Genomic DNA, 17,849 nt, shown 5'->3' on the forward strand with positions numbered 1-17,849 from the left:
TAGACAGACTGGCCATGGTGGAGGGACAGCCATATCCAGGGGCTGCCCAGTGCTTGGGCAAAATGCTGAATCCCTTCCACATAATTCCACTCACTTCATGCTTATCTATGGTCATTTAATGACATTCTAAGAGAGTGTCTCCTTCCCACGGACCTTGCTATCAAGAAAGATGGAGCATATTTGCTTTTATTACTAAGAAGAGCTATCAACCCTTGTAATCCATTGTACCTAGAGTGTGTACAGGGTCTCATGGCTTTTCCATTCATCTCTCTCTGAGATGCTGTCCCTAAGCATCCAGGGAGAGAGTTCACCTCTGGCCTCAAAGGTCAACAACTACACCTGGGAGCATAAGAGCCTGAATGAGAGGTCCACCTTGGGTAGTACTTGGGCCCAAGATGATGCCCATTTGTGCCTTCAAAATTGGAGCAGTTCTCTTAACTCAGCAGCTAATTTTTTCTCCACTTGCACGGTACTCACTGGCCCACGGGGACCACTTCAGTTTCAACATGACTTATAATATTATTTGCTTAACTTGCTGAGTTGGCAACAAAATTTTGGGCTACTCAAGAGTAGTGTGATCTGAGAGCAAGTGAGAAAAACGAGTTTTAGCAAATTTAGAAATATCCGGTTTCTCTTCAATATACTCTCCATCCACAGGGGGGCCAAGGGCCAAGTCGTTTTCTGAGGGATATGAGGCATCATGTTTCTATTTCTGTTACATTACAGCAGTTGTTAGGCAACAGGGAGAGTTCCTCCAGACACACCCGGGGCAGCGGCAGCGGGGCAGTGCTAGCAACCGCAAAACATGCTCAGCAGGCAGATTACTCTTTTACTCCATATTTCCCTTATTTACTGAGATAGAAACAAAAATAACATTTTAATTTGCATTTCTTTGAATACTAGGTAAGATTGTTCATTTTTCAAGGCATTTGTTTTAAATTATTTGTATATTTTTCTGATTCTAAAAGAAAGATACTCATTATAGAAAACATGAACAATACACTTTTTAAAATTAAAAATGTTTTAATTACACGATATTCAACCTCCCAGAGACAACTGTGGTTTAACACTGAAGTTATTTTCTGCCATGAGCATACTTTTTTAAAAAAAATACGTAAGAGTAGACATTTCTCAAAAGAAGACATATGAATGGCCAACAGGTAAGTGGAAAAATGTTCAACATTTCTAATTATTAGGAAAATGCAAGTTAAAATCACAATGAGATACATCTCAGATTTGCCAGAATGGCTTTTATCAAAAAGACAAAGAGAATAAATGTCAGCAAGAACGTGGCAAAAAGGGAATCATTGTGCACTATTGGTAGAAATATGAATTAGTACAACCATTATGGACAACATTTTAGAGGTGTCTCCAAAACTAAAAATAGAATTACTATATGATCCAGCAATACCACTTCTGAGTATTTACCCAAAAGATGTGAAATCAGTTTGTTAAAGAGATGCCTGCACCCCCATATTCACTGCAGCACTATTCATAATAGCCAAGTTATAGAATCAACCTAAGTGTCCATCAACAGAGGAGTGAATAAGGGAAATGTGGCATATATACACAACAGAATACTATTCAGCATTTAAGAAGAAGAAAACTCTGTTATCTGCGACAACATTGATGGAATTGGAGAACATGATGCTAAGTGAAATAAGACAGGCACAGAAAGACAAATACTGCATATTCTCACATGTATGTGGAATCTAAAACAATCAAACTTGTAGAAGCAGAGAGTAGAATGGTGGTTACAGATGCTAGGGGGTGGGGAGAAAGGAGAGAGCTGATGGTTAGAGGGAATAAAATTTCAGTTAGATAGGAGGAATATGTTGCTTTTTTCTTTTTCGGAGTTTTATTACACAGTATGGTGAATCCAGTTAATAATAGAGCAATTCACATTTCAAAATTGCTAAGAGAGTAAATTTCAAATGGTCTCACCACAAAATATGTTAATTATTTGAGATGATGAGTATGTTAACTAGCTTGATTTAATTATTTCACATTGTATTCATAAATCATAATAGTGCTTTTTACCCCATAGTTCTATATAATTATAAATTCTCCATTTACAATTTTAAAAACTGAACAAAACCTAAAAGCACTTGAATTTCATCAATAAGAAAATGGTTCAATAAATTTCAATTCAGCCATACAATAAAATATTGTATAATTTAAAAGAATGACATAAAAAAGGATGAGTTCGTGTCCTTTGTAGGGACACGGATGCAGCTGGAAACCATCATTCTCAGCAAACTATCGCAAGAACAGAAAAGCAAACACCGCATGTTTTCACTCATAGGTGGGAACTGAACAATGAGATCATTTGGACACAGGAAGGGGAACATCACACACTGGGTCCTATTGTTGGGAGCGGGGAGGGGGTAGGGATAGCATTAGGAGATATACCTAATGAAAATGACGAGTTAATGGGTGCAGCACACCAACATGGCACATGTATACATATGTAACAAACCTGCACGTTGTGCACATGTACCCTAGAACTTAAAGTATAATAAAAAAAAGTTTTAAAGAATGAGTCAATTCTATAAATATGATCCTAAAAGGATGTCCATAATATAGTCTTAAGTCAAAAAGACAAATTTCAGAGCTAAACAGATTTTTATTTTTAAATATAAACATATATATGTGTTTATATATAAAAAAACATTTTTATTTTTAAAAACTTTGAGATCAGAACATATATACAGTTTTATATCTTTTTTTTTCAATTAGCATTATAGTATGATCATTTTCTCATCTATTATAATCAAACATGATTTTGAATGATTGCATAGGACTCAATAATAGACTTTGTCCATCCAAGCCCTACTGACAGGCATGGGTGCTACTCCCATGTTTTTCACTACAAGGAATGACACTATGATGAACATAAATCTTTGCACAGATCTTTGATTGCATGAAAGGAATTAGTAGACTAATAGATTTCAGCATTTATAAATCTCTTGCTAGCTACTGGAAATTTACTTTTCAGAGAGATGACAATGTGTTGCTTGCTCTCTAAGACTCCCAATCCCTGACCTTAGTATCACCTACCTTCCTAGTCTTTGAGGTCAGGATATTGTGGGCTTTTGTTATTGGGTAACAAACCAGCTACTGACTTTAACAGGCAGAAAGAAAAGACTTCTGTTCTTAAAAGGAGATGGTAAGGCTGCCCTTTAGCAGAGAGAAAAGAAGAGGGATGAGGGGATTTTTAAAAAGTGACCAATAACATCACAAAACAGTTATTTTAAGGGAACAGAGACCACTTAGCACCTGGGCTAAGGGGACACAGGAGAGGCCATCAGAGCCATACAGCATCAGGCAAGAGCAGGAGGTGGAGAGACTTGTTCTGGGAATAGAGGGGTTTCCTAGCAGGAGAAGAAGAAATAGAGGTGAGCAGAGCAACCCTAAAGCCGTTGTGCAGTTTGAATGTTTAAACCATCCGCTTCTATACAAAACATAAACAACCTGCAAAAGGCAACAGAGAATTGATTCAAGATTTAGCACAATTGATTGGACTTTCAATGTATCTACCGTCACTTTGGATACACTTGTACATAGCCATCTCAGCATAATGTAGAGCTCACACCTGTAAAATAAAAGAAAGAACGAAATCGAACATTAGCAACTTTATTTAAATATTTCATAAGTTATCTCTGGGTTGCATTTCACAAATTATCTACACTTTATATGGAAGTAAAATTTATTAAAAGTTCAAACCATAGTGACTTTATGGATACTCTATACCTTGGGCTTTACTGGCAGCAGTGATGCTCCAATCAGCCAGGGAAGTCCATGAGTTCCAGCTGTAAGAACTCCTTGGCATATCCAGGTACTCTTGCTTTGGGGAAGAGGATGCCCAGCTGCCAGACTGGGAAGCCTAATAGCAAAAGGCTCATTTACACTTCCAGAACTACTGTATGCATTTCCCTTTGAAAGCACATTATTTCACTGAGGAAATACAACCAGAAAAGAACTTCCACAGCCTTCCCCAACCACATCTTCCCATCTCCCTACAGCTGTGCCAGTGCACTCTGCTGCCCCTCCTCGTATCGTGGAAGAATCGTCCCTGTGCTTATCTAAAGCCAAACCTGCCACCTGAACGATACATCCCAGCCCCTTCTACCTTCCGCTCCTGCATTTATCCCCTCTCTCCTGCATTATCTGTCTCTCCCCTCTGCTGGATAATTCTCATTTGGTATGCAAGCAGGCCAGAATACTTCTCATTTTTAGGAGCCTCCTCTTGATGCCGCATCTCCCCCAGCTCCTGTCCAGGCAGAGGCACTCAAAAGAGTTCTCTCCAGACAGCTCCCTGTCTCCCATTCTCAAATTTTCTTCTCACCCCTCCCCCAGACACACTTTTGTCGAAGTCACCAGTGTTCTCTATGTTGCTAAATCCGATGGTCCACAATCAGGCCTCCCCTTACTTGACCCATTAGCAGAATTAGGCAAAGGTGATTGCTCCTTCTTTCTTGAAGCACCTTTTCCTTTCATCTTTGGAGATGCCACTCTGTGTTCTCCAACCACCTCACTGAGTGCTCCTCTGCAGTCTCCTTCCCTAGTTCCTTCTTGCCTCCCTAACCTCTATGCATCAAGGGCTTCAGGCTCCGTCTCCAGACTTATCCGCTCCTCTTCCCTTCCAGCCTCCCTCTTCTTCTCCCCTCCCTTCTCTTCTGTCCTCTCTCAGCCAGTCTCTCCACACTGACAAGGTCCAAGCCTTTTCTCCAGTCCAGACTTCTCTGAGGTCCAGATGTGTATATTCAATTCCCTAACAACTTCCCTTGGATATAGAATCAGCGTCTCCTGGCACTCAAAGCAAAACCCGCTCCCCTGCAGTCTGCGCTGTCTCAGTAAATGACAACTTTATTCTTCCAGTTGCTCTGGTCAAAAACCTCGGAGTCATCCTAGATGCTCCACTCTCCCTGGCACTCCATGTAGGGCAAAACCCACAGTGGTTTCTTTTTTAAAATAGCTCTACCATGTAGAATGCAGATTCCTCCCCGATTCTCACAAGGTTGTTTCAGTCTTAGTCTGCGGCATTATTGAGCATTTTCATCTTTTCCTGTGTCTTAATTAGCATTGCGATAAAATATTGGAAAGGACTGCCCAGAAGCTCTTACCAGATGCCATTTAAACCTGAAAGTCAAGAAAATGACTTTTATTTACAACATATTTATCATGGTCGTTCATGTAAACTGATCAGAGGCAGCAGAGACGACACTGCATTAATTCATCAGTACTCCAAGTGCAGGCAGATAGATATAGGCTGGAGAAAATAATAAGCAATTAATGCCCATGCCAACTCCTTGCAGTACTGACCGCACTCCATTTGGCTACTTCATAAGGGCATCCAGGTATTTTTATCTGTGGTGGCACGAACCGCTAAGACAGTACCAAAACCTTATACCAGGAAGCATTTTTTTTAATGCTCAGTCTAGGGGTGGTGTAATTGCAGCAATTAAGAGTTGAGAGTATCTCTGCAATCTCCTATACATTTACTGGCAAAAAAGAATTGAAAACACCATGTGTAAATCCTAACTACACTGTCAGAGCAACCTTGAGAGAAGTAAGGAGCCCAGGTTCTCAACCTTTAGCCTGGTCACTTTTGGCCACTCCCAGGCTAAGGGAACCCCTGCCCCAGACTACTCTCTTCCTCCTACTATTACAGGTGCCATCCGTGGAGTCCAGACTCCCCGACTGCACCACCTTCAGTGAGACCAACAGGGACCCAAGGCCATTTTGCTACTTCCTTGCCTACCAGGATCTGCCCTGGCCCCTGCTCAGACCCTGTCTCTGAAGCTGATGAGCCTGAACTTGAAGATTAGACGTCCACGCTCCGAGAGTGTTGCTCTTTGGAAATTACTTAACTGCCTTGTTACTCAGAAAAACGGGTTGGCAAGGCCTATATTCAGGCTTGAGGAGAAAATGAGAGAGTGCAGTGAAAGCATCTAGCGCAGTGTATCGCCCACAGCAGAGGCTTTGAATAGGCCCACTTCCCTTTTCTTCTGTTTTTTGCCCCAAAGGACACAGCCAGCTTCCCCAAAGTTAAGGGGCCCTCCCCGAGGCCCTACTGCTCCCTCTACCAGAGTCAACTGGACCAGCTTGTTTACATTCTTTCCTGATACACCACAATGTCAGCTTTGCTCTTGGTGATTTTACAGGAAGCTTTTCTTGCCCCATTTTTAACCCTTCTATAGCCTGCAACCCAATATCCCTGGCCTGTCTTTTACCTTGAGGTGAGCTCATGCTCCTCCAGCCTTTGTCTCCCATCTTTTGTGCATGAAACAGCATGGTGGCCTTAACTCTAGTGTCTAGAAGCCTTCCCATGGACTCCTCACTTCTCTTCCCTCTTTAGGAGTAGAATGAGATGAAGATTTGTAGCCTGAGACCTCATGCACACAGGTATCCCCAGGTATGCAGCGTAAGCTGCATATGCAGATTTAAACCTGTCTTGGGGCTGAAGTAGGACCTAAAGTTACATGTACTTTTTCATAAACACAGTTTTGCACAGGAGCAGAATACGAAGGATGCAGAGATGAGGAGGCAAGAGGTGTCATTCTGCTCTGTGATGAACCTGAGTGGTCCCTTCGAAATACATGACTCTGGCTTTAGTGGCATGTGCTGGGTAAATTCAGCTGCTGCTATTCAGATGGCACAAAATATTACTAAAGTACTAAAGGCTTGTTGGGGTGAAATTAATGCAGCAAGAAAAATAGTGATTAAGTTTTCACTGGTAAAATCTTGACATTTGGCTGAGTAGGAGATAACCTGAAATTGTAGGAGTACCTATAGTTAGCAGTGCACTGATATTTGTGGACTATATTTAAACATGTATAAAAAAGGATGCACTTCTTTGGTATTTATGACTCATCTTTATAGGATGAATCATTTGCATGAATTAAATTTATCTCTTAAATCTAAAACCACAATTTGCTATTTTTTTCCTAATAAAAGAATAGTTTCTTAGACCATTTGTGCTGCTATAACAGAATACCATAGACTGAAATATTTTAAAAGAGCAAAAATTTATTTCTCACAGTTCTGGAGGCTGAGAGGTCCAAGATCAAGGCACGAATGTTTGGTCTGATGAGGGCCTTCTTACCATGTCCTCACATGGCAGACGACAGAAAGACAAGCCACCAACCTAGCCAAACGCCGCATGAAGCCTCATAAGAGACTTAATCCCATTTACAAGGGAGAAGCCCTCATGGCGTAATTACCTCTTAAAGAACCCCACATCTTAATACCATCACATTGATAAGACCTGGATTTTAGAGTGGACACATTCAAACCATAGCAAATGGTAAAGAAAACAGGCCTAAGGAGCCTGGGTGCCAGGTGACAGTGTTATGGTGCTGCAACCACTTTGGGCTGCCCACTCAGGACTTCCCAGCACAAGAGCCACAAAGCCTCCCACTTGTTCATACCACCTTCTGTTGAGTTTTCTGCTCCTTGCAGCCCCCTGCAATAAGCTGGTAACTACCCTTCCCTGAATCCCCTGCTTGCCACTCAGTGTTCACCAGACATCCACCTTCCCACCTATACCGCAGCCATTGAGCCACATAGGTGGTCCCCTGTTCCTGTCTGCCTTGGCCCTCAGGTCCAGCTACTGTGCCCACTTTCCCATGCCACACTGCAGGCCAGAGTCACTCTGCTGCACCCATGCCACACCACATCGTGGGCCTCTCCAAAACGTTGGTTATGGCCATCTGCCTAGACCTATTCTCTCCCTAGGGTCTGCTCCTTCCCAGGACTCTGCCTAGGGAGCAGGGCACAGGTCCTGTTGCCACTGGATCTTACACATGATCATGGGTGCTGCAGCGACTGCAGGGCTTTGCCCAAGAGGCAGAGAAGGGCTTGTTCTCTGTGACTCACCTGAGTCTATTCATTTGTAGCTGCCCCCCCCACCCCCTGTCTCCTCCTGCCCAGGAAATCTGTTTACAGTCTAGAAAGAGAGGAAAGGGGAAAGCCTCCTCTTTACCATTGCCTAAGGAATTTAGATCTTTAAAAGGTAGAACCAGAAAAAAATAGGTTAAAATTATCTGTGAATTGTCCTGCTCTGCAGGGCATGGTAAAGACTAGGTGTCAGATAAATGTGAACGAATTTGGAAAGAAGGGATAAAAGAGAGGGCCAGTGTGCCACAGGGCGTGGCAGAGCCTCTGAACATTGGAAGTCAAAGAGGAAGGTTTCAGGTGGAAGAATTAGATGATGCAGGTGCTGCGGTTGGAGCCTTAGAGACCAGACAAGACTGGAAGAATCCCACAGATACGCCGTGCTAACTGGGGACAGGGCATGAAAGAAGAAATCACAGAGGCACAGGAAGCAGCAGGCAAAAGTAGCCCCCAAGTCCTCTTCATCCTCCACTTCACACAGTCAACCCTCACAGTCAACCCCTCCCTGTTGTCCTTCAGCCAGACCCTCTGTCAATAGCCTCTCCCTGCCCTCACTCTGTACACTACTATCACCACTAACTCCACCGCCAGCACCAAGGCCGGTCTCCCCAACACTGCCGGCACACCTGAGTCTCCTGCCCCGGCTTCTCACCATGCATCCTCCTAGCCATTCCTCCCCAGGCCTTCCATGTTCAAGGCCACAGCATGAGAGGAATGGGATCACCTTTGCTGGAGCTCCTTTCTATCTTGTCACCTCCTTAAAAGACTGTCAGCACTGGCTGGGGGTCTTCATCCCTCCATCGCCATTGTGGCTCCTCAGTCCTCCTGTGCTGGGGGCTGGCCAGCAGTCTATGGGCCTGGTTAGAAGAGTCCCTAGGTCTGTGTGCATGCACACACACACACACACACACATGTACACGCACATGTGCACACCTTCCTAGAAGCAAGAGAAGGGCCAGGTTTCATGGAGGGTGTGGCAGTTGGGCTTAACGATGTGGAAATGTTGAGAATAAGAAGGAAGCCCTGTGAGAACCCAGGAAGCTTTTGGGAGAAGCCACAAGTCACTGGGTGGGTGAGACCAGGCTAAGAAGGTTGGTGACTGCTTGAAAGAGCAGTGATCCCGGAGACTTGGAAAGGTCCTACTGACATGTGGGCAAAGCCCCCAGCTCTCAGACAGACCCTTCCCCAAACAGCCCTCACAGCCAGACAAGTCGAATGCCCTCCTGGCCCATGGCCACCCACAGGACCATTTGTGAGGGGAGCCTGATGTCCGCAGAGATGCCCCTTCTCTCCGGTCTCCTTATCTCTCCTCATCAAAGAGCATCACTGTCCCCACCTCCATTCATCACTTTGTGTCCTAACTAACTCTGTGACTTCCCTCTCTTTCAGGTTTTTCCACCTCTGCTATAAGGAAGAGCAGGGCTGTTACACACGGAGGCAGACCCAGGCTTCCATCTCTGTCCAACACTTCCCAGCTGTGCAGTGTTTCATCTGAGCCCTCCTGAATCCAGGCAGCTGTCCCCTGGTTAGCAGAATGTAGTCTTCTTGGGGGTAACTGGCATGTAGCTAAGGAAGCCACTTCTGTGCAAAGGTATCTGGGATCAGCGATGTGAAAAGTGTGGAGAAAAAGAAGCAGCAGGTATCTGGCCCCAAACCTGCCCCAGAACTTTTCAGACCCTCTGAGAACTCCCTGGAACTGAGTGAAAGCCAACAAGGCTATGGCAGTTTTGGAGTCTCAGGAACTCTGTAGTCACTGGAGTGTACCACAGACAGTACTGCTGGGAGCCAGGAGGAGATGTGATAGCAGACGGGAGATGCCTGATGCCTGGCAGATGTGTAGGATGCCACTGGAGGGCCTGGACTTGTCCCTTGAACACCTGTGAGCTGCCCTCTCACTCCAGAAAGGTGTGAGGAGATGCTGTCCTTACTCGGAAGACTGGAGACTCAAGATGATGGAGGCTTGATGCTCATTGGGCCCCATCAGTATCCTGGGGCATTTGAGCCACAATAGCCTAGGGACAGTGCATTTATTTCTGAGCTTGTCTCAGCTTCTCCATGTGAAAAATGGTAGTAAGAGCAGCATGAGGCTTAAGCAGGTGGGTTCAACTCCCAGCTCCACTATATATGTACTGACTACAAAACTTGAGGCAATTCATTTAAAGTCTCTGTGCCTTGATTTCCCCTTCTGTAAAATAAACATAACAATGGTGCCCAGTGTTGAGTTGTCTGCTGTTTTGGCTTCTCCAAGAAGCAGATGCTAAGATGGGAAGGAATTGGACGTATGAGAGGTGTTAGGGAGAACACCTGTAAGGAAAAAAGGGAGGCTGTGAGAGGCCGAGAAGCCTTCAGACCACGACACAGGTCTGCCCCCTGTGTTGAAGAGATGGAAGGAAAGTTTGGCAAGGCCACTGGGATGTCATGGCGCCCAGGTGATGTCTCCCGGGATTGGATCTGCCATACTGAGTTCCTCGACGGGGAGCAACTGCAGAGCACAGTGGTCAAGTTCTCTTCCGACCGTCAGAGCTCTGAGTGCACTTTCTTATGTCTGCCACTGGGCTGTCACAAAATTTAAGGATTTGCCTAATTCTGATAGAAGTGCTGAGAATAGAGCTAGTCTTATCTGTGTTGAGCCCCCATCATGTTCCTCCCAACATCCAGCCTGCTGGAACCATCTGTCTGCCCTCCACTCTCCCCTGCTCCTCCCTCCTTCAATAAGCCTCCTGGTTTTATTCTTTTACCTTCGTCTTCTTCCTGTTTTCTCTCTTTTTAGGTCTCCTCTCAGATCTGCCCTCCAGCCGCAGTCCCCTTCCAGGAAGGGGAAAGGCCACAGAGGGGTAGGTGGGGGGAGAAATGGCACTGGGCAGGGGGTGTGGGAGATGGGTGGTGTGGGGCACGGTGTGCAGCCCTAAATGTGAGTGAGGGAAGGCCCAAGACCGATGCCTTCTTATGCCTGTGCCTCCCCACACTGAACCTTCAGGAAGTGTGGGCCAAGCAGGAGTCTTCCTCAGAATCAAAGCCACACCCCCTACTTAGAGGACCTGTGTCTGAGCCTCCACCCTGGCTTACTTCCCACGGGAGGCTAGGAAGCCCTTGCTAATCAGCATCCAGCTTTCACCTGTCTGCTCCTAAAGAGAGAAGAGAGCTGAGAAGAGAGCTAAGAAGAGAGCTGAGAAGAGAGCAGCACTGGGAGCTTCCAACATTCATTCCTCCTGCCTGGCACAACAAAGATCTATTTTAATTCTCTCTGTCCGCTAGTCGCTAGCAGAGTGGAATGACATTAATCTCCCTTGTCAGGGGGAAGCTGAGGAAGCCAATACTTCTCCTTTGAGGTTTGAGTTGCAAAACTCTTCCTCAATCTCCAGCATTATAAATCCTGTTTTTACTTTCACAGCTATGTGCAAAATCCAAATAGCACCTTTCTAAAAATGAATAAAATAAGCTATGACTTGTCCTGAAATTAAGTTTCCAAGGCTCTAAGAGGAGAGGACTAAGAGGGGTTATTCCAGTAGGGACACTGCTATCCTTGATGGGACACAAGAGGAGTCATGTACCCTGAAGAATGACCTGACTCCCTCCCTTCAATTTCTAATTCAAGGAACATGGCCCAGGGTGAGACAGTCTAGGAAATTATGCATACCCAAAAGGGTGGCATCGTCTGGGGAAATGTCAGCATCTCAGCACAAACTGACTCAAAGAAAGGAACTACCATCTGCGTGTGTCTGCTGAATACAGGCATTGTGCTGAAGTAACCTTAGCAAGGTGGTCTGCAGTCCTTTATGGCTTTTGGTGATAGGTACTCAACCACAGGGCAGTCCTGAAAGTCTGAGAAATTAGTCACAGCATCATTCGAGTCACACCATTGTGGTGGCTGTTACCTGAAGGAGGGAAACAAAGGTTACTGGGTATACTTGCAGGGTGTGACTTCAGATTGACCAAGTCAAGTGCGTGATCTTTCCTGAGTTCATTCCTGGAGAGTGTCTGTGTGACTGGTTCCTGCCTCAGCCCTCCTGGCAGAGAGCCTGTCTGGCTGAGCTGTCATGGTATCCACTCTGGGTGCTCTCTTCCTGCTCTCAGTGGAGGAGGGAGGCAGTTCATAACTGAGGTGTGAGTGAGCCTCAGATGTTTACTAGGAGGAGTTTCAGGCACATATACTCAAAGAAAAGGGCTGGTCTTTTGGAACTTGCTAGCTGACCCACTTGCCACCCAGAACTAAATTCGATGAAACTTTATTTCATCCCTTATAAAGGATCTCTCATTTTGTGGATTGGGATTGATTCCGTCAAAAGTTGCCCTTACAGATACCATATCTGGAATGGTCCAATCATAAGGGTGACCACTCTTGGTAAACTATGTACATGCTCTGCTTGGGGGCATTAAAGATTAACATGTCCATGGACCGGCCTCTCCTCAAAACCCAACCACCAGCCAGTTGCCTTTACCATAACTCTTATCCTTAAAAGCCACATCTGACGGCACGGCCATGATGGCTAAGTTGGGTGTGTGATGAATCCAGACAGAAATTTAATAGTAGACCAAAGTTACGAGATTCCAGTTCTGGAAGGTCAGCCTACGTCCATCTGAAAGAGGCTGTGGTGTCGTGGGGACAAGTGGGAGCTCCCAAGGATGCTGCCTGGTGCAAATCCCAGTCATTCCACCTGCCAGCTGTGAGACATTGGGCAAGCTCTTCACACTTTTTGGTCTCAGTTTCTTCCTCTGTAGAATGAGAGTGATGATAATGGCTAACTTCACAGTGTAAGAATTAAATGAATTAGTATTTGAGAAGTTCTTAGACCTGGGCCTGGCACATGGGCCAAATTCCATGAACTCTGTAGTAGTCATGACGGTGATCATTATTCCATATGGCCTAGCAGTAGAAAGTGGTCCAGCTGGGATTTGAACATAGTGCCACATTACTACCCAGCCACACTCTTTCCATGAAGATGTTTTCAATTTGGAAATGTCCATTCCTTAAGATTCAAAACTAAAAATTAGGAACTGAAAGGTAGAGAATTCATCTTCACTGGGTATTACTGGGTGTTTTTACATCACGGCAGGCTTTCCTTTCAGCCTGTTGGGTGTTGCCGATGGCTCACATAGGCTGAAAGCACCCAGCTCTCTTCCTCTTGAACCAGAACTATTGTTCTATCTATGGGAATAGAAGGATTGACTTTCAGATTTGGAAAAAATTAAACAAACCACTTTAAATAGCCTGAAAACTGACTGCTGGAATATTTAACTAGATTAAGAATTAAATTAAGAAAGTTTCTTTTACCGTTTTCCCCAACTTTTTATTTTAAAAATGGTAAAGCTAAGAAGTTAAATGAGCACTACAACAAACACCATATAACCTTTATCTGGATTCTGCAACTTTAACATTCTACCACCTGTGTTTGATCTCTCTGTGTGAGAAAAGAAGGAGAAAGAAAGAGTAAGAAAAAGAGACAGAAAGAGATTTTTCTTTGACTAAACTATCAGAGAGTAAGTGACAGATATGATATTACTCCTAATTACATTAGCATATGTGTCCTAAGACAATGACTCCTGCCACATAACCACAATATTATCACACCCAAGAAATGTAACATTGATTCAGTAATATCACTTAATGTACAATCCAGTTATACCCAAATTTTCCCCTATTGCTTTTTTAAAAAAATCTAGGATCCAATCAAGATTCAGCATTGCATTGACAATTGATCGCCATGTCTCTTTAGTCATCTTCAAGGCAAAAGTCAGGCAAACTTTTTCTATGAAGAGTTAGATAGGACTGTCTCTACTACTCAGCTCTGCCATTGCAGTGTGAAAGCAGCCATAGACAATAAGTAAATGAAAGGATCTAGCTGTGTTCCAATAAAATTTTATTTACAAAAGTAGGTGGAGGTCCAGATTTGGCCCATGGACTATAGTTTGTCAACGCATGAATATTCATGGATTGACAATAAACGTAAGTCATTCCCCCAAGTCTTTTTTTGTCTTTAAGTCATTTACATTTTTGATAAATCCAGGCCACATTATCTTGTAGAATATCCCATATATGTATTAGGTTTGTCTGATTGTTTTCTCCTTATTAGATCAGGTTAAAATATTAGGCAAAAATGCAAGATGGAGCATAATCAGGAGATATATGAAGTTAGTTTGTCACATTATTGATAAGGTTAAGTTTCATCTCTTGGTTAAGATGGTATCTGTCAGATCTCTCCATTGTAAAGGCACTTTTCCACTTTGTAACTAAAAAGTAACTAAAGTAATTAAACAGTGAGGAGATTGTACAGCTTAGTGACTATACTTAGTAATGTATTATATACTTGAAAATTACTAAAAGAGTAGATCTTAAATGTTCTCACAGCCAGATAATAAGTATGTGAAATGATGAATATGTTAATTCACTTGCTTTAACTATTTCACAGTGTATACATACACATCGAAACATCACATTGCAAACCATAAATATACACAATTATTTGTCAACTGCACCTTATTAAAATAAATAATAAATAAAATTGAGGGCTAATTTTAAGACCGTATGAATACTTTGTTCCCATGAAACCTTTCACCTAATGATTTTAGCATCATTGGTGGTCCTTGCTTGAATCCATTATTAGGCTGGAATTGGAAAAATTGTGTTTTTCTAATTCTATCATTCCTTCTACATGTATTATCTGGCATTGTAGTGGATGCTGTGGTTGCTTTCCCTATTCTTCTTCAGACCAGGGCACTCACTCCCCAGCTGCTCGGAGTGTTGTCTGCTGAGGGCTCTCAGCCAAGGCTGTCCCCAGGAATTATCCTCCGTGGGAAGGAGCTGCCTTCTCCAATGATTACAGGCATCATGCTAAACAATATGGGGGAGTGGGTAGGAAATAAAAAGACGTGGGTCCCTCACCCCAACTTGGAACAACTTTAATGGGCCATCCCAACTGATAATGACTGGAGGCCATTATCCCTAGCAAACTAACGCAAGAACAGAAAAACTAAATACTGCATGTTCTCACTTATAAGTGGGAGCTAAACATTGAGCAGACATGGACACAAAAAGGGGAACAACAGACACTGGGGCTTACTTAAAGGTGGAGGGTGGGAGGAGGGTGAAGATAGAAAAGTTACCTATTAGGTACTATGCTCACTACCTGGGTGATGAAATCATTTGTACACTAAACCCCAGTGACATACAATTTACCCATGTAACAAACCAGCACGTGTATCCTCTGAACCTAAAATAAAGTTGGAAGCAAAAAAGAACACTAACATCTGGAATAAGTGTCCTGAATGTTACTGGATGTCATTATTTCTTATCTCTTTCTATGGATAGAGTTAGGATACACACACACAGTTACACACTTTATCTTTTTTTTTTTTTTAAATTATGAGTCCATATTGATACTGATTTTAATCCAACAATACAATGGAAATACCCCATTCTGTGTTTGTAGCCCTCTTCTCTCATAGTAAAAACAATTTAAAATGCTGAATAAAATATCAAACTCTCGGCCAGGCATGGTGGCTCACACCTGTAATCTCAGGATTTTGGGAGGCTAAGGTGGGTGGATCACTTGAGGTCAGAAGTTCGAGACCAGCTCGGCCAACATGGTGAAGCCCCGTCTGTACCAAAAATACAAAAAATTAGCTGGGTGTGGGGGCGTGCACCTGTAATCCCAGCTACTCAGGAGGCTGAGGCAGGAGAATCACTTGAGCCCAGGAAGCGGAGGTTGCAGTGAGCTGAGATCATGCCACTGCACTGCATCCTGGGCGACAGAGCGAGACTCTGTCTCAAATAAATAAATATATAAATAAAAATACAAAACCCACCTTCTTGAAAGCACATTTAATATGGGAAAAGAGGAATGTTCCAGCAGGGACTAATTTAGTGTGTATAAGTAGAGCTCTGAAGCCAGCTTTAACCTTAACAGCATTTATAAAACTTTGTGAAATTGAGTATGACTTTTTCTACTTCAAGGAGCCAAAGAGACAGAAAAAACTCGTGGCTTGCTCAAGGCAGAGAGTCTAAGAGGATAATGCTCCAAAACTGGAACCCCAAAGGACTGCATCCATACTGTAACAATGAACTAAACAATGAACTCACCCTTCTCCCACTCACCACCCTCAAGCAGGCCCCAGTGTCTGTTGTTCGTTTCTTTGTGTCCATGTGTGCTCAATGTTTAGCTCCCACTTATAAGTGAGAACATGTGGTATTTGGTTTTCTGTTCCTGCGTTAGTTTGCTAAGGATAACAATGAACTGCCTACATCCTAACCCAGGGAAGTAAAGGTCTTGATCCTTTGTGCTGAACAGAAGCAGGAAATATCTCCCCTGGCAATTGTAAGCATGAGCCATTCCCTCACATGTATTTGAAGCCTCAATTCACTCTTTCCCAGTAGTCAGAAAAGCTCACCTAATAAGTTAAGGTGGTCCTGGAACAGATAGCAACCCTAGTACCAGATAAAGGTAAATTCAAATCTCTGGAGGAAACTCTACTATCCCAATTCTGAAAGAATATCCACAAATTTCAAAGGTATTGAAAGTTAAAAATAAATAAATAAAACATACAAGGAAAAAAAGCACCATGAGTAAAGGCTAGCAGGGAAAAAAACTGACAGAATTAGTCCTAAATAAATTCAGATATCGGAAATTAAAGAAATAGAAGATAATACAATATTTAATTTGTTCCAACAAGTAACAGAGAAGCTTGAAAATATTAGTTAAAGGGAAACAGCTTCAGGAAAAACAAATAAAAATTATGATACAACTAAAAGCTCAAAAGACAGACTTAGTAGTAGAATAAATACAGCTAAATAGAGAATTAGAAAATGGGGAGGACAGAATTTAAGACAGGCCAAAAGGCACAAATGCCCAGGGTTGGAGCCAGGATCAGTGCGGGAGGTTACTGGGAATCAATTCTCCAATTGACATTAGGGAGAACTTGCCTTCTTCTGCACAGTGTTTGTTATATAAATAATAAAGGCTTGTTGAAGAAAATTTGGAACATTATGGAAAGCTATTTGAAAATTAGCTTTATCTCACATCCCAGAGATAAATATTCTACATAGATTTCTCAATTATTATATTTCCTTTGTTATTTCACTTATTTATTCAACAAATATTTATTGGACACACTCTGTATGGGATGGAGTAGGGGAAGACACCAGAGAAACAGCATTGAACAAAATAAACTCATTTCTGTCATCACAGAGCTGACAAGGGAGAGAGGCAGAAAGAGGGCACATGAGAATACAGAGACCCTTCACCTAGCCTTAGAGTAGAGAGAGGTCAGAATTTCCAGGGGAAGACACACTTAACCCAGGAATTAAGAGTTAAAGAGAAACTAGTTTAGGGGAAGATGTAGCAGAAGAGGGTTACTGGCAAAAGAAACAGTATGTATAAAGTTCTGGAAGAAAGAGAAAAGAAAGAAGAAAAGAAGATTAGTGTGCCTGGATGGTAGGAGGTGGGAAAGGTCAGGGCAAAAGGGATGAATCTAGAGAGACTAGAAAGAAAAGTCTTGGATCTTAACAGCCAGTTCTTGGACGACTTCGTAAGTCATAGTGAAGGATTTGGACTTCGTTGTGCATGTAGAGTGGGACCATTAAAAGATATAAAGCATGTTTTCACTTAAGAATGAGAGCTAAATGATGAGAACACATGAATACATAGAGGATAGCAATACATGCTGGGGCCTGTCAGAGGATGGAGGGTGGGAAGAGGAAGAGGATCAGGAAAAATGACTAATGGGTACTAGGCTTAATACCTGGGTGATGAAATAACCTGTACAGCAAACCCCCATGACACAAGTTTACCTGTGTAACAAACTGCACAAGTACCCCTGAACTTAAAAGTTAAATTTAAAAAGATATTAAGCAAGAGTTATGCAAGATTTAGAAAACTCTCTGACTGCAATGCAGAAGGATGGGGAACATGCAAGAAGAGGCATTTTTGGAAACAACAGTGATATCATGGACTCTG

Source organism: Theropithecus gelada, chromosome 2 (genome assembly GCF_003255815.1).
Source record: "Theropithecus gelada isolate Dixy chromosome 2, Tgel_1.0, whole genome shotgun sequence".
Classification (NCBI taxonomy): Eukaryota; Metazoa; Chordata; class Mammalia; order Primates; family Cercopithecidae; genus Theropithecus; species Theropithecus gelada.